This window comes from Stylophora pistillata, chromosome 13, assembly GCF_964205215.1.
Source record: "Stylophora pistillata chromosome 13, jaStyPist1.2, whole genome shotgun sequence".
NCBI classification, from domain to species: domain Eukaryota; kingdom Metazoa; phylum Cnidaria; class Anthozoa; order Scleractinia; family Pocilloporidae; genus Stylophora; species Stylophora pistillata.
This window is the reverse complement of record NC_142531.1, coordinates 17,387,053-17,413,802: the sequence shown is the minus strand read 5'-3', so window position 1 is coordinate 17,413,802 and position 26,750 is coordinate 17,387,053. Positions and strand designations below refer to the sequence as shown.

Here is a 26,750-nt window from a genome sequence, read left to right as displayed (position 1 = left end):
CCTTTAAAGGAAGGCACCGATGTCTATAGGTCGTGGTAAGTACTGCCTTTTTTTCAAAACTGATACAGTTCAGTTTATCAGTGTCATATAAAAAGGAGTAAGACCTCGATCATGTTCTGTTTTATTCAGCGACCTGGTGGAAGACAGTTGCGATATCTTGCTTCGATAAAACCGAAAAACATTCTATAAAGGGAAAGACAATCACAAACAACAAGGTTGGTATAAAAGCTTCAAATACCATTTAAAGCTTAAACTTTCGTTAATGAAATTGAGTATCGCCGGCGCGGTAAAGTTAATTTGTTCTGAGTTACCTTCTGACTGATCCGACCCCTTCAAAGTCACAAAGGGGAAAAGAAACTGTGCATGTGGTTTTGCGTCGGTGGGAGTCATAACAATAAAATTTGATTTTTTCAACGGAGTCGATGATGTAAATCGGCCACCGTAGAGGGCTTCAAGTGTCGTCGTTATGAACATGAGTCCATCGTAAGTGCAAAGTGAGGTGGGTGAAGTAAGTGATATTCTTGATGATACAGCTCATACCTACTGGCCTCATGTCACTCGCCTGCTTTCCAAGGTTATAGTTTGGTAAGCTATCCCCTCAAACAAAAGGGATAACACTCTTCAAAGTCAACTGCTAAATGTTGTGCTGTTGAGGCAACATTACGCAGAATTGTCGTCGGTAAAATGGATATGGAATATCAAGGAAGAATGAATGAAACTCATAGACTTTCTTTCCAGCTCTGAGAGGAAAATATGGAGATCCATTCAGCGGTTTCCTCCGAATGATACGGTGTTCCAACTTATTCGTATACATCGTAGTACATGCATACTTACATACCACGCATACAAATATGCGTACGATTATATGTATTTTGGCAGCTTCGCTGTTCTATCTTTGTATTTATTTATGTGTCGTTTAGTCTCTATTTTGAATTGTAAACTGAATTCAATTCTATCAATCGTGTTAATGTCGTTTCGTTGTCTGTTAAGTAATGTAGTTTAAGTGACTCATTATAGGTAATATATTGTTACTAGGTTAAACTATGTATATGTAAAAATGTATTGCAAAATGTTGTAAAAAATATTAAATAAAATAAAAAAGAGCCAACCTTGGCGAGTGTATTTCAGTTTCGTGCGTCAAACGTTTATAACTAATGATGGATTTGAACATATAAGAATGAAACATTTTTTTTTTTTAATAGGGAAAGTCAGGCCACAGTGTTTATATATACCTTTAGTGAGGTTGGATTTTCATCACAGGATCGATCACCTTACAACTAAAGCCTCTTTCTTTAAACGGTAAGCTATCTGTGCGTGAACTGATATGAAAATCTAGTCAGCAGTGGACTCCGGAGTAAATCTATTTCGGTTTCGTACTACACACTTTTATATCTAGTGACAAAATTGAGAATGAAAAACTGAAACATCTATTCTTGTTTCATTGGGAGCATCAGGTTTCAATGTCCATCGCTTTGAACGGTTAAATCAGTTTTCATCACAAGATCGATCACAGCACAACTAAAGCCTATTTCTTTAAACGGTAAGCTATCTGGGCTTGATGAGCAACTCTTTGTCTTCGAGAACTTTTCACTTTCTAGCGGGTGTGATTTGCATGAACGAAGACAAAAATAACACTTATGATAATGAATACGAAATATGGATGTAGTTGACTGCATTTTGCTGAAAAAAAAAATTACCAAATGACCACATAGCTAAGTTTTATCCTTATCCGAGGCGCTGATCCAGATGAAACTGAAATATGGGAACAAACGAGTGGCATCAGAGAGAGGATCTGGCTTGACCTATTTAAGAAATGATCAATACTATAAAATTTATTTTGGGGAGGGGAGAGAGGGGGGAAACCTGAACCTGAACCTGAACCTGACCTATATTTATTAGGCGGGAATCGTGCACTTGTAAGAAATTCTCCAGAAATCTCGGGCCGATAAACCTCCCTGCTTTTACGTTTTCATTTCCGCTTTTCTTCGGCCAAGAACCTCGCGATTTGAGAGCACTAACACCGAGCAATCATCGGAATAGCGATGAAAATTCTACCTGGCTGCTGGACATTTCTCATATTCGAAAATTAATTAAGCAATCAAGTCGTACTTGAAAAGCTTGCATACCGTTTGAGTCAATATATTTCTATTACTTGTATGTAATCAAACATTCCTTTAAAAAAACCGGTGATTTTCGTACTTGATGTGAAGATTACCTGATTTCGCAGATTTCCTGAAAATTTCCTATTCGAAGGCGTCACGGCCAAACCACATGAGCCGGCCGCAATTGAGTGTAATGGGTTCAATAAAAGAGACGTTTGTGACAAAATTTGGGCCCAGAATTGAGTCCTGTGAATCTGTCCGAAATGTTGGCGGGAAAAATCCCAAGCAAAGAACTTGACTTAGAAATAACACTTAGACGGTTCGTCAATTTCTTTGTGTTATACAATATATGACATGTTTGGGTACAAGCATTTCAAAAATGGTATTTATGTGTATCTAGGTTTCCTTTGACTTTTTTTAATAGCGTGACAAAGAAAACACTCAGAACTTTGGATAAATTCCCAACTTTTGTTCCATATGAAGGGTTAACTTCATTATCATTTTTAAATTACTTCATTTTCCCCCTTTTTCCAGTGAAATATCTGAGCCAAGTACCTTTACTTCCATCAAAATAAACACGAGGTGTTTTTAGCTACAAACGGTAAGTTGATGTAAACTACTTAGTTGGTTCTGTGATTTGCACGAAACACGTGACAGTGTAACGCGCATCTCAGTGGCACAGACCTTTTAGGGGCGAGTTTCCTTGAGGAAATCCAAGATTGAATTTCTGATTCAAGATCACGAGCATTCTATGACGTATGGAAAAAGAAAAAACTGTCGAATACTCTATTTTGGGCCAGGCGGTGTGCACACTCCGATTGCACTGCATTGTGGTAGCATTATTTTTAATATGGTGGCAAAAGCGGCAGAAATCGGCAGATTTTGACGGACCATTCCGTAAAAGTTAGGCCGTTTCTTTTTCCTTTCATCAAAGGTAAATATAATTTGATATAACCTTAATGTGTAAAAGTATTTTTCGTACGTATTTGTTGCGTATTCTATCGTTCTCAAGGACAAACGCAAGCACTGTTTTTAGCAGGTAATTTGAGACCGGTTTTCGAGAAGGTCAAATTCGTTGTAAGTCACAGTTTTGAGCTTTTCAATGATTTGTATGGCCACTTTGATCCTTCTTCAATAGCCCTGGTCAAACGCACTCCAGCGGTACAAATGCTTTTTGCATTTTAAGTGTTTGTGTTTGAGACCCTTTTATGGAGCGAAAAGGCTCATTGTTGCGTTTAGTAAGTTGCGTTACATAGCGTTACTGCCGCAAGGACATTTATAATATGTACTCAATCGTGTTGTAAATCTAATTTCCCAAGTGAAGGAAATTTAACTAATTGCGAGTGTTGTGTGCTAAATCTTCTATCTTGATTATTGAATGAAGGAGAGTTTAATTAGAGCAATGAAAAGAGTCACTTGATCCATGAAAACCTCTAGTCGACCGTTGAAAGGTGTTGATAGGCTTGTACGTCTCCTACCATTCGCTAGCGACTTTAAATCTTCTACCCGCAAAGTTTAACTCTTATTAGGGTATCTCCTGATGACTTTCCTTTTCAATGGGATGATAAGGGTCAGTTTTGAGGTGTCATTTCCCCATTTGTATGTTCTTGAGGTTTGGAAAAGCCGGATGAGATTGTGTTACAAAAGGCAATATTTTCTTCTGTGTTGCGCACTATTTCCTTTGTTTTAAAGTATACTTCGCTCCTGCTGGAAAGACTCCAGAGATAAGTTTCTCAAAACCCTAATCTAGGTTTCCTCTATTTTCGAAGGGTATTTTGAAACGGTGTACGTTTTTATCAAACATGGAGCGAGACAAATTCGTTCTTAGAGGCGCGGAGCTTCTTTAAAAAATCCCGTATTTAGGCTTGGTGGAAAAAGCTCGTGTATTACAAGGTCTCTGTCTCTTTAATATGCGTTTGCATGTCAAGGGTCAATTCCCCGTTCAATAACTCGCGTCTAGGAATATAATTTCTGACCTCAATTTGAAATTATTCATCCCGCCGTCGGTTGTGAGTTTAACTGTTGTCATTTGTGTCAAGATTCTTGTGGCAGATTGCAGTTTCGAATCCTTCTTAATAACGTCAGTTGCCTCCAAAGAACCAATTTGTCAGGGAGAAATAGCAGGCGTCGTGCAGGCCCGTCAAACTTTTTAGCTTTCGTAGGAAAGGCAACAGACAGCGAATCCCCATTACAATCCAAGTATATTCACGCTATCTCGCTGCCACCAAAGAAGTTCACTCCAACGCGTTAAGATGCAAATGACTCAATTCTTGTTTTACGGCTATAATGCAACGCAATTAGAGTGCGCCTACCGCCTGATTTCGAGCGAGCAGAAGTAAATTAAGAAAGAGAGAGCGAGCGTCGAGAGTCGGAGTTATTTAAGGATTCAATAAAAATCTAAGTCCTCCTAAGTAAAAACATAGGGCGGGTTCCCGCCAGTCCCACCCGGGATCCCACCCAGAATTATGGAATGCCCCGAGTGGGATCCCAGGTTGGATTGTGTCAACCCCACCCGGGATTCTCTCGGCCGGGATCCTGCCTATTTTGAATGTGATCCCGTTTGGAATCCTGCCCAAGATTATGGAATTCCCGGGGGAGTCCTAGGTGGGATTCTGTGAATCCCACTCAGGATACCCGGGTTTCTCCCGGCCAGGACCTGCGTATTTTAGTTAGGATCCTGCCTGGAGTTCTGGAATCTCTTTGATGAGAGCCCAGGTGGGATTCTATCAAGCACATCCAGGATCCTGGGTTTCTCCCAGCCGGGTCCTGCCTATTTTGGGTGGGATCCTTGTCTGGATCCTGCCCGGGATTATGGAATGCCTAGGGAAGATCCTAGGTGGGATTCTGTCAATCCCACCTAGTATACCCGGGTTTCTCCCAGCCAGGATCCTGCCTATTTTATGTGGTATCCTGCTCTGAATTATGGAATCATTTGGGTGGGATCCCAGGTGGGATTCTGTCAATCCCATGCAGGATTCTGGGTTTCTCTGGGCCAAGAAGTCAGCTGGGATCCCACCTTAAATAAGGGAACCTCCCAGATGGGATCCCAGCTAGGATTCTGTCAAACCTATGCAGGATCCTGAATTTGTCCCTGGTGGAAATCTAGCCAGGATCGCACCTGAATAGGCAGGATTCCAGCTGGAGGGAGTCCCTGGTAAGACCTTGTCAAGCCCGTCCAGGATCATTAGACTCTCCTGAGTGAGATCCTGCCTATTTTAGTGGATATCCACTCTAAAGTCTACTGGTAGGATCCCATGTAGGAATTTTAAACATCCTACATAAAATCCTGGTTAACATCCCACATAGGACTCTCCTGAAAGTTTCAGTGATCTCCATCTTTGGTAAACTGCACTTCACTTGATATGATGTTTTTTCTTAGCAAAAATTTTGTAAGACTACAGCATACTAAGCATAGAAATGTCTTACTCCACAAAAGTACAAAATACCAATTTTACCCGTGTATGATACGCGCCAATGTATAAAGCGCACCCTTGTTTTTAACCAAATTTATTAGAAAGAAAGGTTTTTACAGAAAAAAAGACAGGTTAAATCTTCGTACAATTATTTATTAAGACAACAAGAACACGAAATTTACTATATCGTTAACACTATAATCTTTTGCTATTTAGTTATTTAAGACATCATTGAAACTAAACTTTGCACTCCTGTATAGCGTAATTCAGCAGTTCTGACAATTTCCAAATTACAAAGGTAAATTTTCAAACTATTGTGAAGCACGCAAAGGACTGCAGTTCAAAATTGGTAAATTCATTAGCAAAAATGCTCTTTTGGCGCATATGATCACACTTCGAATTCTGGTCTAAGAGATTCTAACTTAAATTTGAAGTTCAATAGGTAGAAGTTTTAAGAGAAGCACACGCTGCGTTTAATTTTATGAACCAAATGCTTCCAAGTTTGAATCTAATTGCTTTACATGCACGCAATGACGATAATTATTAGCGTGATACGAATGCCTCCGTTCATCCCATAATATATTCCATAGAATACTTAAAGAAAGACAGTTTCCCCTTTTTTCAGAAAATTTCGAAATAAATGGTAAATTTGAAATACCCTTATTTATTAAAAGTTTTGTTATCATTGTAATCAGAAAACCGAGGATTTTTGACAAAAGTTAAAACCTACGGTTTGCAAGCAATGGCGGTTACAAAATTCCAGCGGGGCGCTGAATGAGCTTCTTCTCACATGCATAAAAGTAACTCTAAATTACTCCACTGGAGTTTAGGCGGTGTGCGCACTCCGATTGCATTACATTGTGGTAGCGTTATTTTCAATATAGCGGTAAAAGCGGCAAAAATCGGCAGATTTTGACTAAACATTCTGTAAAAGCTAGGTCATTTATTTATCCTTTCGCTATAGATAAATATAGTTTCAAATATTCTGGATGCGCAGAAGTATTTTTCGTACGTATTTGTCGCGTATTCTATCGTTCTCAAAGACAAACGCAAACACTGTTTTCTAGCATGTAATTTGAGACCAGTTTTCGAGTAGGTCAAAGTCGTTGTACGTCGTAGTTTGAAGCCTCTCAAAGATTTGTAGGGCCATTTTGATCCTTATTCAACAGCTCTGACCAAACGCGCTCCAACACGCTCCAACGGTACAAGGCTCGTTGTTGCGTTTAGTGAGTTGCGTTACATAGAATTACTACTGCAAGGACATTTACTATTTGTACTCAATCGTGTTGTAGACCTACCTTAGCTTCCCTTAGTGAAGGAAAATTAACTAATCGCGAGTGTCGTGTGGTAAATCTTCTACCTTGATCATTGAATGAAGGACAGTTTGATTAGAGCAATGAAAAGAGTCCCTCACAAAAAATATCAGAACTCTATTCCATTTAGTTATGTAAACAAAATCATGACCAAATCTATGATCCATGAAAACTTTTACTTTGCGTGAGGCGACACGCCGGGAAGCCGAAAGCAAAAGGCAGTCGAGCTTTGACAGGTGTTACCATTCGCTAGCGCTTTTGTATCTTCTACCCTCAAAGTTTAACTCTTATTAGGATATCTCCTGATGACTTTCCTTTACGATGTGATAATAAGGGTCAGTTTTCAGGTGTCATTTCCCCATCTGTATGTTCTTGAGGTTTGGCAAAGCCGGAGGAGATTGCGTTATAAAAAGGCAATCTTTTTTTGTGTACGCGCTATTTTCTTTCTTTTTAAGTGTACTTCTCTCCTGCAGAAATAACTCCGAAGATACCGTCTCTCAAAACCCTCATCTAATTTTCCTCTGATCTCGAAGGGTATTTTGAAACTCTGTACGTTTTTATTCACGTGGAGCGAGAAAAATTCGTTCGTAGGAGGCGTGGGCTTCTCCTTTTACAAATCCCACAGTTACGCTCGGTGGAAAAAGCTCGTGTATCACAAGGTCTGTCTCTTTAATATGTTTGTATGGCAAGGGTCAGTTCCCTGTTAAATAACTCGCGTCCAGGAATATAATTTCTGACTTTGAAATTACTCATCCCGCCGTCGGTTATGAGTGAAACTTTGCCATTTGTGTAGAGATTCTTACGCAGATTGCACTTTAGAATCTTCCTTAATAACGTCAGTTGCCTCCTAAGAACGAATTCGTCACAGAGGAATGACAGGAGTCGCGCAGGCCTATCAAACTTTGTAACTTTCGAAGGAACGGCAACAGACAGTGAATCCCCATTACACCTCGCTGCCATCAAAGAAGTTGACTCCAACGCGTCAAGATACATATGACTCAATTTATTTTTACGACCATGATGCAACGCAATCAGAGTGCGCACACCGCCTGGCTGGCCGGAGTTAGTGCTTGCAGTCACGCTTCCATTAATGGAAGTATACAGTTAGAACAGCCAGAGCACTACAGATGTACATATATATAGCCAGCGGAGTTAGTGGTGTATTCCATGCTAGAACTTTTAAGTAAAGTGCTAATTAAAACTTTCATTTGTCCATTTTGATTCTAAGATATTCTGAGATTCCCATTGCTACATATTTCTGATTTATCAAGCTGTTCTGTGCTTTTAAACAATGTATTTCTTTTTCTGAAGATAGATATTTCTCCCATTCAGTTTTGAATTAAGCGTAGAGTATTATGTAATGATCAAAGAGAGGTATGTGTGAAATTTTTTAAACCATTTGCAAAACGGGTTTATTTTTTAAGTACTGCATTCTGTTTGTCTAACTGACTTCGAGGAGAAAGTCTTCCAGTTTCATTTTATTATCAAGAGAGAACTTCACATGCATGTGAAGTTTGTAGATTTGGGTCAAAACTGTCTTGCATGCAGACTGAGTCTTGCATTAAAATTTTCTAAATTTTAATGAATGAGAAACTCTCAGATGCAGGTTCACATACAAAGTTTCACTTGGTAAATTTTTTGACACGACTTGAATCACATTTGTTAAATTTTGAGATGTATTTCACATCTGAGCCAGATGGGATCCCACTTATACTGCATGGGATCTCGAATGGGAAATGGGATCCCTGTCAGGATTACCTTAAGTCCTAGATGGGATGCCTCTTATCCTTCCTCGAATCCCAGAGGGGAGGCGGGATGCCAGGCAGGATAACCATGAGTCCTAGGTGGGCGAGATGGGATCGCACTTATCCCGTCTGCAATCCTGGGTGGGAGGCAGGATCCAGCATAAATCCCAGCTGCCTTTTTACCTAGGCTACAAACTGTTACAATCTGGTAGATCTAGGAAAATATGTCTATACTAAAACCTAGGGCGCTGAATTCGAAATAGACCCTCAAAAAATAAAAAAACTCTAATACTGTCGTAAGAGTTAGAGGCATTGTATAAAACTAGTATGAAAAATGGGTGTTCTGGCGCAGATGCCATGTTTTTGCCATTGTTGCTCATTAACTAGGTGATTTTATTGATCCATTGACCCCCAACTAGCCGTTTCCCTAGTTCGAACTGATCTTAGCAAATTTATTGCCTTGTTGATGGCCAACACGACGATCGATGCTGCGGACACATTTTCTTTAAACTCCAAAAATGGCGAAAAATGCTTTTAGGGTATATGATGTACAAAGATTATCGAGTATGAGTAATCAGAGAAATTCAGATGTGAAAAATATGTTATCTAACTATAGTATAGAGATGAGTAATCTGAAGAATAGAGATTTGAATAAAATGAAAAATTCTGATCTCACAAATTTTATTTTGAAGAGAGACAGACAATTGGTTGAGTTGAAAGTGAAACCGATTGCAGCCCCAAAACTGATAAAATCTGTCAAGCAAATGGTTCAATATGAGAAAAAGAATATAGTACCAAGGATTAACAGAAATGGGTTACCTGTTCCAAAACCTATAACTGATATTATGTTAAAGGAGAAAGCACTGAGTGAATTTGATAAATCATTTGAAATTGGTGTTCGTAGTAACGACAATGCTATGAAACAATTGACAGAAACAGGAAAAGCGATTTTTCATATGTTAAAAGTCAATTATTGGAAATGAAAGGTTTTAGGTTTGTTGAGACTTTGAAAATTACTTTTTGGAAAATGAAAGGTGGTGAAGATGAATTTCAAAGTGCATTTTCTAATTCATACTCAAAAAATGTAATTAATGAGGTTGATCTTAAGAGGGAGCTTGAAAGTTCAAACTCTGAACTTCTTAATAGAATTAGTAATTGGATTTCTAAAGGATTTGGATGGACAATAAAAAGAGTTGATCAACATTTTATAAATATTGTTAAATATAGGACAATGAAAAGGTCTTCATACATGGAAATACCAAATGAATTGAAAGTACAAAAGCATTGATAAATATGAAGAATAAAGACAATGAATGTTTTAGATGGTGCCATGTAAGGTGTCTCAATCCGATGATTAAAGATCCACAAAGAATCAAAAAGACATCATAGAGTTTGTCAAGCAGTTGGACTATTCAAATGTTGAGTTTCCAGTTTCTGTAAATCATTACAATAAGGTTAAAAAACAAAATGATATCAGAAAAAACTATTTGGTTATGAAAATAAGGAGTTTTACCCACTTTACATTTCAAAAGAAAGATTTGCGAATGAAATGAACCTTCTGCTGATAACAGATGCTAACAAGACCATTATGTGTTGATAAAAGATTTTAATAAATTAATGATGAAGCATAAAACCAGGCACAATGGGAGGAAACACTTTTGCATGATTGTATTGTTTATAGTGTTTCGGTAGTGAGAATATATTGATAAAACACAAGAATTGTTTAGAAACAAATGGAAAACAAAGCATAAAGATACCCAAAGAGGGTGAAAAAGTTGACTGCAAATGTTTATAGAAACAGATTCCACTTCCATTTTGCATTCATGCTAGTTTTGAGACCACAACAGAAAAAATACAATCATGTTCTCCTTTCGACAATAAATCCTCTAGAGAAGCTTATCAGAAGCATACAGATTGTGCTTATTCTTATAAATTGTTTTGTTTTTCTGATGGCAAACTCCGTAAATCAGTTCAGCATTTGCTGTAGAGAAATTTTTGAAACAAATTCTTGAAGAAACAAAATATTGCAAAGATATCGCTTATAAGCGCTTCAATACATCAACCTCTGAAAACGACTGATGATGATGAAAAGAAATTCAAGAAAGGTAAAAGTTGTAATATTTTGTAAAAAGAAATACACAAATAAAGATGTAAGAGTTAGAGATCAAGATCATGTTACTGGAAAACACAGAAGAAGTGCTCATCAGGATTGTAATTTGAAGCTTTTAAATAGACTGAACATTAAAAATATGCAGATTCCTATTATTTTTCATAATTTGAGAGGATATGACAGTCATTTCATTGTGCAAAATATTGGAAAATTGGTGAAGAGGGATAAGAAAATTAATATAGATGTAATCCCAAATAATATATGGCTTTCATGCTAAGTAATGATTTGGTGTTTCTGGACAGTTTCCAGTTGGTGAGTAGCAGTTTGGCAAAGCTTGTTGATATTCTTCTAGATGACAGTTTCAAATACACAAAACAAAAGTTCAAGTAAGATAAAGAATTATAATTAATGAAACAAAACGGTGTTTATGCCAATGATCACATGGACAGCTTTGAAAAATGTGAAGAAACACAGTTCCCTTCAAAGGCTGGGCAAAAGTTCCACACAAGATGGTAATATGTAAGGTGCGGCAATATTGCCGTTTTAAAAGCATAAGCCTTGTCGGAATCAAGTTTCTGAGTCTTGTAAGGACGCTGATTTTCTGACCTGCATATTTACAGATTATGTTAATGTACTCTGGAAAATTCAGCTTGGAATCTATTGTGACAACCAACAATTTGAGAGAGAGTCAGTTATACTAATATCATGATTATTTGATCTGATGTCTTGAGTGGTGTTATTATCGCTTTGGCCATGCCCGATGTTCATAGTTTGATATTTCTTCAAGTTCCCTGCAAGAAGATTTGAGTTGTACCAATGAGTGGCTTACTGTGCACTTTCCTTTAGCACTGACTTAACAGAGGACTGATCCCGTCCTTTGTGGTATATCTGATGATCGTCCGCGTACATAGACAAGTCAGTTGTTACACAGTACGACAAATCGTTCTGAAATATATTCCAAAGTAAGGCACCTAGAGCAGAACCCTATGGACAGCCTCGGTTAACAGTCCTACTTGTACTGACAAGATCCCCAATCCTCACCCGGTAATTGCGATCACACACCCAGACAACTCTCCAGAAGCCGGACTGTACTGCTTTTAAAGCTGTAGGCGCTTAGTTTACTCAATAGTAGCGGTAGATGGAGTGAATCAAACGCTTTTGACATATCAGTTGACAGCAAGCTCACAACCAATTTGTCATCTCTTGCATGTCTCCAACCCTCCACTAGGTGAATTATAACTGTTAAAAGATGATAACAAAGTTAGCAAGACACCTAAGGAAATCAAGAAAAATATGATGGATAAAGACATTAAACAGACAGCTTACAAAAATACCTTGTTCAATGGTACAAAAATATATCATAAAATGAAAGCCATTAGTAGCAATAAACATCAAATCGGTAGTTACGAACTAAACAAGGTTTCACTGTCTTGCTTCGATGACAAACGCTTTCTTCACAACGATGGCGTTACAAGTTACCTTTATGGACATAATAAGATAGAGAAGTAAATTTCGCCACAGCTGTGGCGTGACGTCATAAAATTGATCTATGATTCAGTGAGTCAATTTTGATGAAATGTCAACGATCATTTTAGATTATTTATTTATTTCTGCTTCGTGACTTGCTATTTTTTGGACGAACTCATACATATTTCTTTCGTATTGTTTCTTTGTTATGAATGTGAACATATAATACGATTATATTAATTTTCAAATGTCATGTCTGTTTCAACGATGAAATCTTTGTGTAATCTGTTGAATTCTCTTTCTATTCTGTGAGTTATTATTTCATCTATTTTTTTTGTCGATGAAGATAGACTCACACATCGGAATACCTTCACGAAACCTTTCATCTTGTTCATCTTCATATGTTAATTCTCTTTTGGCACCTAAGGGGTCAACATAAAAGTGTTTCTTCATGCATTCATCAATCTATTGATTAGATCGTCTTTGGAATCGTTGAGATAAAAATGTGTTAAATCAGCAGAATAATAATTTTCTTTGTCTTTGATTTCATGATTCATATGCTGCTGTTATACTATTTTTTGAAATATCCACAAGGTATTCTACAGTCTCCATAAACAGAGCAATTTCTTTAATGCATTTTGTGAAGGCATTTGTGAGAAGTGTTTTGTAGTTGAATTTTTTAATCTTATGAGAAGACTCTTTTAAGCGTCTGAAACATTGTAATTATTTTCCCCTTGCTCGCTTGCCTATAGCCATGTGTTGTACCCTGTGCATAGCTAGGGGCGAGCTCGCTTTACTGGGAGAATTAAACGGACAACCTTTATTTGCCGTAATTTGGCCACTCAGTCGAGTGGCCGTTTCTTTTTAAAACCAAATCAAGTTACAGTAAAACCGTAAATAGAAACCTAATCCCAGCAAAGGTGAGGGCAAACACGCCAAACACCCATCGAATGAGAACTCGACGTATTTATGAGAATGCTCGAAAACAATGGACGGGTTAATAGGGTGGGAAAATATTTGCCCTGCACCGAGGCTTAACTAAAAGAGGCCCGAAATCACATGTTCGGATGTTTAAGTATCTGCCATTGTAAGTCCCGGATGTAACCCATCTGAGATAATGTAAACGCGGCACAGGCTAAATAAATTAATTTATTCCCTTTGGTAATAAATGTCATATTTGGGTTTTTGAACTCAATAATGAAACCTTTGTAATCTCTGTGGCAGCAATGTAGCACAAGATCTGGCGTTCCTTTGGTGTACCCTTTTCTGAAACTATCGATTCTTTTTACAGCAGTATTGAGGTTTTCACCACATGCTGAGATGATTATTACTATTTCATTGTAATTCTTTTTGATTAAGTCAACAACTGCATAATGTAGTTCTGTTTCATTTGAAGTTCTAAACATTTTGTTGTTCAGATTGTCAATTAGATTGTATTCTCCGTATTATCTGATATCTGGGAGAACGTTTTAAAATACCCATTTTTGAAACTTTTTGCAGACTCAAGTTTGCTGCCAACGATTAGTTGATAAGGACCTGGTTCAGTTATGAGGATCATTTCTCTCTTCTGATCACTTTCAGATGTGCAGACGTAGGTCTGAAGATCATTTTTCGCATTTTATATTCTTCATCAACATGTTTTTACAAAGCATCTCTTGGCTTTTCATAGCCAAGAATTTTGGCAACATCGTTACCAAGAAACCACACATTCTGTTTGCTGTCGATTAAAAGCAGACAGAGGTAATTCAAATTCAGTGTTGAAGAAATTTTCTGTCACAAGACTCCTTATTAAAATAGTGTTATATATTTCGTTTAAAAGCAAAAAGTTATTTCTTAAATGTTTTTCATTTTGGCCAATTTTACGGCCTCACCCTTGGCGTCATACTGGCGGGCGCCATGGTTTGGGAGGTCTGAGGAGGTGTTTGCTCTCCTCAGCTTTTGTTTATTTCTTATAGCCTCAGACCTGAGCTTTTGTTTGCCTGAAAATCCATTTTTGTATTTTACTATGATATATTAACCGGGTCTTTTAATGATATCCAACTATTGAAATCATCATCATATCCTTTCCATTTTACCAAAGTTTGTTTATCCTTGTGATCCCTTCTGATGACTTTACCGATTTTGAACATCTCTTGTTTCGCTTTCAACAATTCAGGTTCATAGATGTTACCTTTGATTTCTTCATTGATCAAATCTCTTATTCTGTAAGTAAATGGATTTGTGTACTGTATTTTGTCCATAATGAAAATCTCTTCAGTCCAATATTTTTCTCTTATACTTTATTGATTTAACCGCCTCCCGGTTAGCTCATTTGGTTAGAGCACTGGACTGCTGTGTGGGAGGTCGAGGATTCGAGCCCCGGCCGCAACAAAATTCAAGGTAACTGAGGAGAAATGCGCTACCTTTCTATAATATCAAGAAGTGGATAGATATTCTGGTCTTCTCTGATAAGGACAAATAAACCGTAGGTCCCGTCTCCTGCATCTATTAATTAGTTAATTTGGTTAGGCAGGGGACGCTAAAGAACCCACTCACGAGATTACTGTGTGAATGTCAGTTCCTCTTCCTTTCGATGAATATATATTTTTTGATAAATCTTATGTAATGCTGTCGATGCCTTGTTTGACATATTTGTCTGCCATATTTTTCATCTTGTTCTTTGCAAAATCAGATCTACTTGCTTTTGACAAAACGATTATTCCAAGATTGTAGATACCTTTTGCTGCTCCTTTCAAAACCAGCCCATCAAATAATGATCTACCAGTTTGCATGTGCGAAGAAAGTTCAGTATCCCTGTTTTTAATCCTTCCCTGCATATATCATTTGCTTATATTAATCATTTTTTAAGCAAACTTTGTCTTAATTATGCCACATTTAGCACAAGTATACCAATATACTGTTCTTCCGTTTCTGTTTTTTTTTGTAGCCAGATGGCTCAACACATTCAGTCTGTTTCTTCTGTTTCACACAATATGATTTAACCATTATATAATAAGTTTACATTATTTCATCAAAGTTCTTCGTTACACTTCTCATCTATTAGTCAATGAATAAAAATTCAAATGGTTTCAGCTTTTTGAGCATATTTTCATCAATCATTTTTTAATATTATTATTATTTTTATATTAGATTTAAATGTGTTTTTGTTGTTAGAGGAAATAGAATCACGTGACCGCAGTTTCGTCTAAATTTGCTTGCAACATCATAACAACTCTGATTCAGATAAATTGGTGAAACACAATGACGACGCCCATCTGTGAAGTGATTTACTATTTTATTTTGCGCTTTCTCTGGCGCATTTACAAGATCATCAAATATGACAACATTTCTCAGATTTTCATCATATTCAATTGCGTCAATGATATCATCTGAAGACAATGTTTCCATAACATTATAACCAACTTTGTTTGATATTTTAGCCATTATTTCTAGCAAATCAACGATTTTTCCTTTGTGCTGATTTGGTGTGTACAGATCTATTTTGTCATAATAAACCAATGGTTCTCTCAACATATGCATCACAACATTTGTTTCGCCGCAACCACTTTGACCACAAACAAGCATACTGTATTCTTCATCAATTAAATTATTAAAGTCACTTTTGGTTTTGTTTGATTTCTTGTCATAGTTTGGCATCTTTATTTATACATTATAATCGGACTAAAATAGGCGTATTTCATGCAGTTATTCAATGAGTTAAGATAATATAAACTACTTATATATGGATATTAATAGACTGAAAAGGACCGCCGAAAACTAAGCAAAAACCACAGAAATGAAAGAAGTAGTCAAAAAAACTGTCAGAAATATAATGATCAAACGATTGAATCTCAGTTTGCAAGCAGATAGTTTTTCAAACCTGTTATAAAAAGTCAGACAAAATTGAAAAAGTCAACTGATGAAAAACAAGACAGATTGATTGGTGAATTTAAGGAAAATCAGTTGGCAATGAGAAAGTTCTCAATAATATTGTAGAAAGGAACAGAGATATAACTACTTTGAACAGAGAATTACCGCAACTAGAAACTGAACCACGATAACCTGCCGTTGACATTTAAAACGTTAATAAAGGGTTGTCTACACAACTCATTGAAGTGCTTCCACATCCTTTTAATTTTCTAAAATCAGGAGAAATTCAAGAAGCTTTTCCTCTTTTATCACAATTGTTAAATGCAACTTCAGAAGATATTTAAATAACGGTTAAAAATGAATCAGGTACCTTTACTCAAAAAATTGGAAGTTTGAAGAAAGAAGCAAAGAAGAATAATGATTTCCCTCTTTCGGAGCTTTATAATTCAATCATCAAAACACACGAAAATTGTAGAGATTCTTTAGATACTCTTATTAAAGGTGCAAAAATGAAATTCGAAAAAGGTGAAGAAATGAGGAATTACAAGCAGAAGAAAAGAAATGCTTATAAAATAGATAATGGACAATATGGCAAATTGACGATAACTGTTCCAAGATTGGTGAATGAGATAATTATTGAAGTACAAAAAGGTGGGCAAATTATTTATGAAGATATATCCGACAAGAGTTTGATTTAATTGATTACGAAAAGATTCAACCCAAAGAAGAAATGTAGTGCCAAAGTTATTAAAATATTCAATAACCTGAACACACTTGCAAATATGCCAAAACACAGAAGCAGTGGAAAACAATCTCTTGCTGATTCAAAAGTATTCTATACAACACCACAAGATTTGATAAACAGTTTGAAACTTCTTACAGGTACAAGACTTGTAAGAAACAATACCAGTATTTAACTCAGAAATGAAGCATGGCAAATACTTGACCATCTCATCAAACTCAACGTAATTGATAAAAACGAATGCGATGAATATGTCAAAAATTTGTGAATTAATACGAGCATACTGTATAATGAAAAGAACATTTATGAGTTTTTCTTCAAATGGCAGAAATGAAGGTCCAGTCGCTTATGATTTTACAATCAAGTTTATTCCTGATTTCGTTTTGGGTGGACGAGCAAAATATAGCGTTGCTGTTGATTCCCTCAGCATAAGCTATAGTTGGTATAATATCTCAACAAACTATAGCAACAATAAATTGGAGTACAGTGCTGATGATGGATCAACTTGGAATACAATCACTTTTCCAGAAGGAAGTTTTGATTATCAAGATCTTTATCTGTATGTCAATGCCATTTTGAAATCAAATGGACACAGTGAAATGGGATTCAAACAAAACTTTATGTAGAAAGATTCAGAGTTTTCATTGCTCTAGAAAAAAAATTTCAAGAAGATCTCAGAGAAAGCGATTTCAACATTTTGCTTGGTTTTGACATGAAAATACCCACAGTGACATCATATGGAGACAGATTGCCAAATATTACAAATGGAATTGATGCCATTTTATTGAAAACAAATGAAGTTCTGAAATTGTTATCAATGGCATCAGTTCAAATACACTTTTGAGAATTGACATCAGCAATGTTCCTCTCAGTTTTCCATTTTCAGCTGAACTAAGAATGAAAAAATTCCAACCACTTACAAGGAATATTTTACAGATGAGCAAAACAGATCGATTGATTTAAATGGAACTACTGTATCCCTGACTTTGGTTCTTCAAAGAAAAGACTGATTGTATAGATATATGTAGAGACGTATTAAAAACAAAGATACTGGAACGTACAACATTCATCAAGCTGACGAGGGTTTTAGTGATTTGTTTCACAAAGTAGCAAGTGCAGTAATTGGAAATACAGCACAAGAAATTGCAAAAAAAGCTTTGACAAAATCTCTAGAAAGGAGTGGTGAAAAAATTGAGGAAAAAAACTGGACAGATGGTTGGTGAAAAGATTTATGATAAATTTAGCAGCAAGAAACTTGCTGTTCAAGGAAAAGGTTGCGAGATAGCAATAATAATGAAGTCAATGAATAAGAAAAAGAAAAGAGAGAAAACCATTATCAAAACAATTTCATTCAATTCTTGAAATGTAGTTAATATAAACATAATATATAAATGGCTTTCAAAAGTTCCGAATTTTGTAAGCAATATGAATATGTTTCATTCAATCTTGAAACACCAATTGCTCAGCCTGCTGCAGATGCTAATCAAATCAGAAATGGTTATAGTTTGGTTGTTGACAACACAAACGTTGCTCAACCTCTCGATTGGCATAACTTGATTTCTATGTAAGTAAAATGGCAGATTATTCTGCTTACGATGCTGGAGATCAAATTTCTGTTGTTTCTGGTGCTCCTTCATTCATCAACCAATTGAGTGTTGATTTTCATGGAACAAATTGTTTGGACACACCAGATTTCAACAAAGCGATCAATGTAGAAAATCTGATTGAATCCACAAATTCTTACTCACAAGATGTTGGCCGGACATTTTTTCATTATCCAGATATAAATAAAGATGCAGTTGAAATCTGCTGTGCTCAAGCTGCTTACAACAAAGGCGCACATGACAGACAGAAAGTTGTTCAACCATCAACTGCTGCAAATCCAGTCAACGTTGTAACTCCATTGAATAGATAGGGGTTTTTCTAATCATTCAATAACCAAATTTGCTCAAATGGCAGAATCAGATTACAAGCAAGACTTGAAAGTGACAAGAATGTTATCTTTAAAGCTGCAACAGCAGATGTTGCAAAATATACAATAACACAATTCGTTCTATGGGTACCACATATTATTTGCAGTGCAAAAGGAGACCAAACATTTTTTCAGAGTTATTTGAAACCACATTCTTGGACATATTTGAAAGAAAAATTAGTCAGATCATTCATTTCACGCAGCCAAGGTGGCAGTTTTATGATAAGTACAACAATAGAAAAACCAAGTCAATTACTAGTTCGGTCAACAAATGGAGCTAAAACATTGCAAACCAAAATTCGAATCCATTTATTTCTGACACGTTTAAGGTTAGATCAAAAACTCTTGCAGGCGCAAACGGACAAAAAATTGCAGAAGCAGATCTTGAAGCTAAGTAGAAGGTGGTGTTTTTTCTCCGAAACAGAGAATGAGACCAGACAGAAGTGGCCAAAACATACAGAACATTGCTGCGCCGGGTACGGCAAACAATGTAATGATTATCTAAATGGACCAAAAATCAATGTCAATTCATTTGACAAACTCCATGGCACACTTTATTTTGATCTGACAAACCAAGAAATTGAATTAAAAAATGGAAGCACAAAACTTGAATTGCATTACAGTTTGACTGCTGCAACGGCAAATGACTATATTTTACAGGTACTTGTATCGCCGGAAGAAGAACTGTCTGTGGATAATGTGTTTATATGGTAATCAGTTTTTTATGTTCCTATTATATAAAAGATATGACTCAATATCTTCCATATGGCGTTAAGTTAAGCGACAATCAAAATCGAAAACTTGCTCCTGCAGTAGGAAACAAATCTGCAATAACAATCATACTGAATAAAAGAGAACTTTCTGGTCCTGATAAACTCATGTTGACGAAAACACAGATCAACAGAATAAAAAAATCGATGCTAAACCACGATGGTGTTGATATGAAAATTTTAAAGGCACAAATAGAAAGTGAAAGTGAAAGCGAAGTGAAAGTGAAAGTGAATGATTCGATACCTTAATAGCAGCATAGGCTGAATTCCTAAGGTCTCCAGTGTTACTAAGGTTGAGTACGGACGTCAGCATTATTAGGCGCCTCTGGCAGCCGCTTTAGTCCATGTAACGACCTCACCTTTCCCCCCCCCCTCCCACACATCCCATCCAAGGGAAGGACATCCATCACACAGTAATCTCGTACGTGGGAAATTAACGTCTCCTACCCCTAACCCTGCAGGAGATGTGACCTCCATTTATTCGTCCTTATCCGAGAAGACTAGAATATCTATCCATTTCATTGATGTTATAGAAAGGTAGCAAATTCTCCTTAGTTCGTTTAAGACTATGAGTATTGGTGCGGCCGGATTTGAACCCTCGACCTCCCGCACAACACAATCCGGCGCTCTAACTGCCTCCCGGTTAGCTCAATTGGCAGAGCGCCGGTCTGTTGTGCGGGAGGTCGTGAGTTCAAATCCGGCCGGACCAACACTCAGGGTCTTTAAATAACTGAGAAGAAAGTGCTGCCTTTCTAATAATATCTGCAAATGGTTAGACTTTCTAGTCTTCTCGGATAGGGACGATAAATGGAGGTCCCGTCTCACAAGCCCTTGTATCTGATAAAAAAATTTGTGGGACGTTAAAGAACCCACACACTGTTCGAAAAGAGTAAGGCACGTAGTGCCCGGTGTTGTGGGCTATCTTTGTGTAGTGTCTATGAAATTGATGGGGGTACTGCGCCTTTGAATATTGTATAGAAAGGGCGCAATATAAATAAGGAATTCATTCATTCATTAAAATTCATTCACTCTAACCAATTGAGTTAACCAGGAGGTGGTTAAAAGTTGTTCAACATCAGGGTTTAATTTTCAGTTTTCTTGCCTGATTTGCCAGGACTCTTTTGAGCAAAGCTGCACCTGCTGTTATGAATATTGAAAAAAAAACACACTTCCAGAATTGGTCACTGGGGCACTAAGTAGTTTGGCGGCTTTTGGTGTCGACATGCTAAGCACTGGGTTCAGGAATGAGAAAAAGAAGACCTCAAGATGGTGGCACCATAATAATTCCCCCTCAAGCGATACCATATTTGACGCAAAATATGTTGCCAATGCGCACAGCAGCACAGAAAAAAATGCGTTTCCACAGCCATGCAAAGTAATATGATGTTCCCTTTCAAACCAACAAAGAAACAACAAACTGGTAGTTTTCTTCCATTGCTTCTTGGCGCACTTAGAATGTTACCAAGTTTAATTAAAGGAAAGGAATTGGTTCGGTTTTGGAAACTGTTGTTGGGAATCCAAAAATTTTCGATCCCATGAAACGAGGTTGACTGGCAGTTATGGATCTAGGAATTTGGAAGAACATGTTTGGTGAAAGAATGCAAAACAAGTCAAGTTATGGCCCATATACAAAACATCCTCCAGTAATTGCAAAAAGTAATGGTGGTCAAATTATGCCTCGAAATATGTTTCTGCCTCTTTCGTTAGGAAATTGGCCACAGTAGAATACCACTGGAAAAGGTGCATCAAAGAAAAATAACATCTTCAAAAAAAAGAAAAGGGCAGTGGACTAGTGTTAGGCAAGAACATTAGAAAGCATTCCAATTTTAAGGGATATTTCTTAAACAAACCATTGACCAATTTTGAATTATTTGATTATATAAAAAAATTAAGATAAATAATTATAATAAAGTAATTGCGCGAGATGAAGTTCCAAAGATTGGTAAAAAAGGCTTCTACACCATCAATCTCGACGATAAAATTGGCCCTGGTACACATCGGGTCGCAGTGAAAATCACTGATGATTATATAGAATATTTTGATAGTTTTGGACTCAGTTGCCCTCGAGAGGTAGTTGATTTGTCAGACAAACTTGGTATGAATTATTTGTACAATAGTTCACAAATACAAAATTTAATGTCTATTCTTTGCTGTTATTATTGTTTGTACTACATAAATGAGCGCAACAAACAAAAGTCATTTTATGAAGTAATAAAACCACTTCAATCCGGACATGGATACAGATAAATATGAAAAATTTATCATGAAATATTTTGTGTGAACATATTCTGTACAAACGGGTGTCGTATGCCAAGAGTGACAATAACGGAGAACAATCTTCTGCAGGAGCAAAACATCCCCAGAAATCGAGGACATTTCGAGCTCGTTACGAAATGTCAGCGTATATCGTATTAAAGACAATTCAATATGGTGGCGGTGAAAGTGAAGTGAACGCACAACTCTCTATTTTCGTAAAATCCCACGGGAGAAAGGCCTGGTACCTTTCTATCCTAGAAAGCCAAAGGAGACGTCAAATCAAGGAGAATGGCGGCCAAATTATGCATTTACTAGGACTTGTATCTTTCGTGTTCTTCCTTCCTAAAACTGGGGTATTTGAAAATGGCGTATTTGAAGCGAAATATCCTCTCACAACAGACATAAAGATGAATAATCACAAAATTCTCGACCTGAAACCTGCAGAAAACGAAAATGATTCTGTCTGTTTGAAATATTTACAAGGCCGGACAAGCGGCAATTAGTTATCACTTTCTGGTGGAACTATGAGTGGTGATTTAAATAACAATAAGTAATGAACATGAAAGAATACTCAGATTTAGAATCATATTCCAGTGTTATTAAAAATAAAGAAACAGCATTTTCTTGCAAATCTTATTTATTAGCAAGATTTAGTTCATCTGGAATTTCACAAAAAACATCGAATGAAGATTCTCATACACAAATAGATGCAAAAAAACCTTCAACAATGCCTTCTACTTTTCAAGGAACAAGTTTCAATGCAAGGAATGAAAAGATAATTAACATTTCTGATCCAACAAACTCTAAACACGCTGCAAATAAAGCTTATGTAGATTTACATGTTCCAACTCACACAAGCACAAATTATTTACCATTAAGTGGTGGAAAAATTTCTGGTGATATTGATATGAACGGAAACCAAATAATTTTTGCTGATCCAGTAATATTTAAGATGCAAGGAATTACAATTTCATTTTAAACAATTTTTCCATGTAAAATAAGAGTAAACAGATTTCTTGAATATTCAAATTCTTCAGGAAATAGATATTAAGCAAAAAAAAATCACGAGATAACTAATCTCAAAGGAGGAACAACAAATAATTCAGCAATAACGAGATCTTAACTTGAATTAAACGTTTCTTCGCATACAAGGGGCAATTATCTGCCACTTTCTGGTGGAACTCTTTAAGGGAATCTGAATTTAATAACAAAAGATTGTTGAATATTCCACAACCATAAAATGCATCAGATGGAATTCCAAAATCTTATGTAGATACATTAATCGACAAAGTCTTAAAAGGAAAAGTAAATTTCACAGGTGATATCAATATGACCGAACATTCAATCAATAATCTCAAAATCGATCAACTGCTTGTGATGCAGCAAATAAATTTTGTGTTGGTTTAGAATTTCAAGCGGCAATGGCGATTTGAAAATTGATGGAGTGTGAAAATGACAAATAATCTTGGCATGAATAACAGCAAAATTATCTCTCTCAACGACCCTGAAAATGATCAGGTGCTGTCATTCTGAAATATTTGAGAAACAATTATACAACACAAGTAGATGAAGGCAATCTTCTCAAATTTCTCCAATAAAAAATGAATATGACGCAAAAAATAAAATAATAGGCTTAGCTGCAAATCCAACTGCAAATAGACCACTTTCATAAATGGCTGCCGGATTAATATTCTTTTGTTTGAATTTGAATTAGCCCTACTGGCCTCGTTCTCCAGTACAAAATTCAAAAGAATACATTTTCTCAAGCGAGGCCATAAGAGCTAATTTAAATTTAAACAAAAGAATATTTATACGGCAGCCATTTATGAAAGTGGTCTATGTGCCGTCACATCTTATGAAAAATTTGAATAAAATAAGGTCCTGTATGTGTGGTGTTGAATTCAACCAAAAACAATTCCTCGATCAAATGAAAGTAATAGATAACATAATCATAGATGTGTGTCCACTGACTGACAAATATGAGGAAAAATACAATATGAAATTCATTACTTCATAATCTGCTCGATAGCATCTTTCCTCTTATCCACTGCCATTTTACAAATTTTATCATATCTCCTTATAACTTTCTTTGATTTACTGGCTTAAATCTTTAAACCATAAATATTCATCAATGAAAAGACCCTTTTTATCACAAATTTCATGTAAATCATTCTTTTCTTCCTGGCTTTCAGCTCATCCAAAACAAAAAATACTTTCTCCCCTTTACCAGTAACATTCTTGTCATCTGTCTGTTATCATTCTCCATTGATATTTCTTGCATCACTTTGTCTAAATAATACTTCCTCTGATGATGCGACTTTCTTTCGAATTTGAAGCTATTCTCATGATAATCCACAAATTCATTCACCAATATCTGTATCCTTTAACAAAACCACAATTCAAACAAACATATTGATTGCCAGTACATTCCACCATTGAATCAACGCAACAAACACTTCCTCCAACATTATCATCTTCTATTATCGTCTATTCACAAAAGCCATCCTGAATCAAAACAACATCTTCTTTCATCTCTTTTTCCATTTTCTCCTCACCAACTTTTAAGCAAGAATATTTCTGCAATTTTCACATTCTTCAAGGTCGTTGGTGTTCATTTTCGGAAGCAGATGTCATTGTTCAAAGTCTTAATAGTAATTTGGCTGCACGAAGGGAAAGGCGTGTGATGGCGCGGTCAAAAATGATTTATCAATGAAGGAAGCCATGATATTAGAATAAGTTTAAAGAAAAGAATTAGTAGAAATGAGGAAAGAGGGAGTCTTTCTGGAAGCATGGAAAATGGTTTACCAGTCGAAATATTTTCAAGAGGACCTTGTTTGCGGCGAACGGCTTGAAATAATGTGATCTAAAAACACCTTGAAATCGTTGACGGTTAATGTTCAACTACTTTCTAACATTTTAGATGATAATAGATGATAGATACTTCATTGATAAATACTTCGCAGCATGAACTGAATTGCGTATTCACAGATATAAAAAAAATTACTATGTACATGAATTCAACTTATTATTAAAAAATACGTAGTTCGTCGTAAGGGGGAACTTGTACATTATTTGTGGCTGTTGACTATTCTGGCCGAAGCAATAAAAAAACTGTCTTTAAGTCAATTTGTCTTGCAAAGTGGCAAAGCAAAGGTACGCTCATTTTTATGTGTTTTGATTGGTTGACTTTTAAATTTTGAGCCATTAATGGCTTAACCTTCTGGGACCCTTCCGAAACTTTTCCACCGCACATTCTCAGAATCTAATGTTCCCAGATCATTGATACGTCTCCGTGGCTAAAAATAGGTCCGCAATGCGTACATGTGTGGCTAACGAAATTGAGCTGCTCTTTAGTGTCTGGTGTCTTATTGAGTTTCTATTGGAAGAGCTAATATCTGATTACGATTAGATAGTTCTCGATTTTGTTCCTCTTCATCGATAAAACAAGATCACTAGCTTACAATGGTACTGTAATGTTCATTTTCAAAATGAGGGTCAAAAGCCAAACTTTGTTATGAAGGTCTCATTTTGACAACAAAGGTTACACATGTAACCTGAGAATTTTAAGAACTAAAAAAGTTTCAGCATCATCTCCCATATACTCAGTCATGATTTTGTTTGCGTAACGAAGTGGAATTGAGTTCTGAAGTTTGTAGGTTGATTGTCTTTTCCAAAGCAAGTGATGTAAAATGAACTCTAGGGAAGCATTTCATATGAATATTTTTGGCGTTTTGAGTGTCAGCACACGAGGAAAAAACTTTCCAGAAGGGCCAGGACATTCGGCAAATAATGTAATCTACACTAGAAGCCATTGAGAGCTTAATTTAATTTGAATGTATGACTAATTTTCAACAATACGTACATGTAAAGTAACCCAATGCTGAGCGTATAGGTTTCTATTGTCCATTGGGGTACAAAGTTCTATTTTCATTTGGTTGAGAGGAAAACGTTTACTATAATTATTGTATTTGGGCTTTTCGGGACTGTATTTTCAATAAAGAACATAGAAAAATTAAGTCGAAGTAGGTGGATTTGGGGTTGCAAACGGAAGAGTTTAGGGAAAAGGGAGGTGCATAACAAGATCAGAACACAAACAATATTTTAATCAATCATATGTTGAAGTAACATTACTTTAACATTGCTAATAATTTTTAACCCGATAAGATTTACAATTTGAGCTGGAGGTTTTATTCAACAGAAAGTTCAGTAGAGATAGTGTCACCGTAATAGATTTCAGAAACAGTAATCAGAGACATTAAACTTAAAACACAACAGAGTTCAATGTACAGGCAAGCACATGATGGTATTATATGATTTAAAGTAACAGAATCTTTCAAGTTTTCTTATCATTAATATTGTTTTTTCCTGCCAGTGTTTCCCACTTCCAGCTATATGGAGACATGGAATGAATAGGTAAACTTGACATCATTATGTAAATTTTCAATTTGACATGCTATCAAAATTTGTCCTTCAGCTGAAATCCTACTCGGGAATGCAATTTCTTTTTTTATCAATATACATAAAAATATCCCAGCTTTTATTTATTTTGGTCAGCTACTGTGTGTCATGTATTAATCAGCACAACCTACTTCGTGTAAATCTGATTGGTTTCTCGTGTGATATGTTGTTGCTGAGCCTTTGTAATTGAGTTTTGCACGAGTGATACATGAAAAAGGCACCTAACTGTTTTCAGTCAGTCAAGAGTATAACTTTTCATCTTTATAAGTATTGTGATGAATTAACCAAAACCAAACATGTAACTGAAAAGGAGTTGTAATGTACCAAATAAAGGCCTAATACACATGTATTGCAACCAAATTTAAATATCGATGCTTATCTGAACCATTATGAAGAGAATTTAGAGGACTGTCAAGCTTACAGGAAGTCATGAAATGTTAGGTCTAATAATTCTGGGCAGGGCATTACTGACTAGGAAAACATAATACTAATTACATTTCGAATTAAGTTGTAACATTTAATTGCTAGGCTCCTATTCGTATTTTGATAAAAG

At 36.2% G+C, this 26,750-nt stretch overlaps 1 protein-coding gene and 1 long non-coding RNA gene across 2 annotated transcripts in view; one reads left to right on the top strand and one right to left on the bottom strand.

Annotated features, from left to right (window-relative positions):
* Positions 1-26,750, bottom strand: part of LOC111345688 (4-hydroxyphenylpyruvate dioxygenase a) — a 192,804-nt gene that overhangs the window by 9,502 nt on the left and 156,552 nt on the right.
* On the top strand, positions 42-26,724 carry LOC111345009 (uncharacterized). Its single transcript, XR_015994390.1, has 4 exons — positions 42-215; positions 1,203-1,299; positions 2,637-2,703; positions 26,112-26,724. It is a non-coding gene; the product is annotated as an uncharacterized LOC111345009 (long non-coding RNA).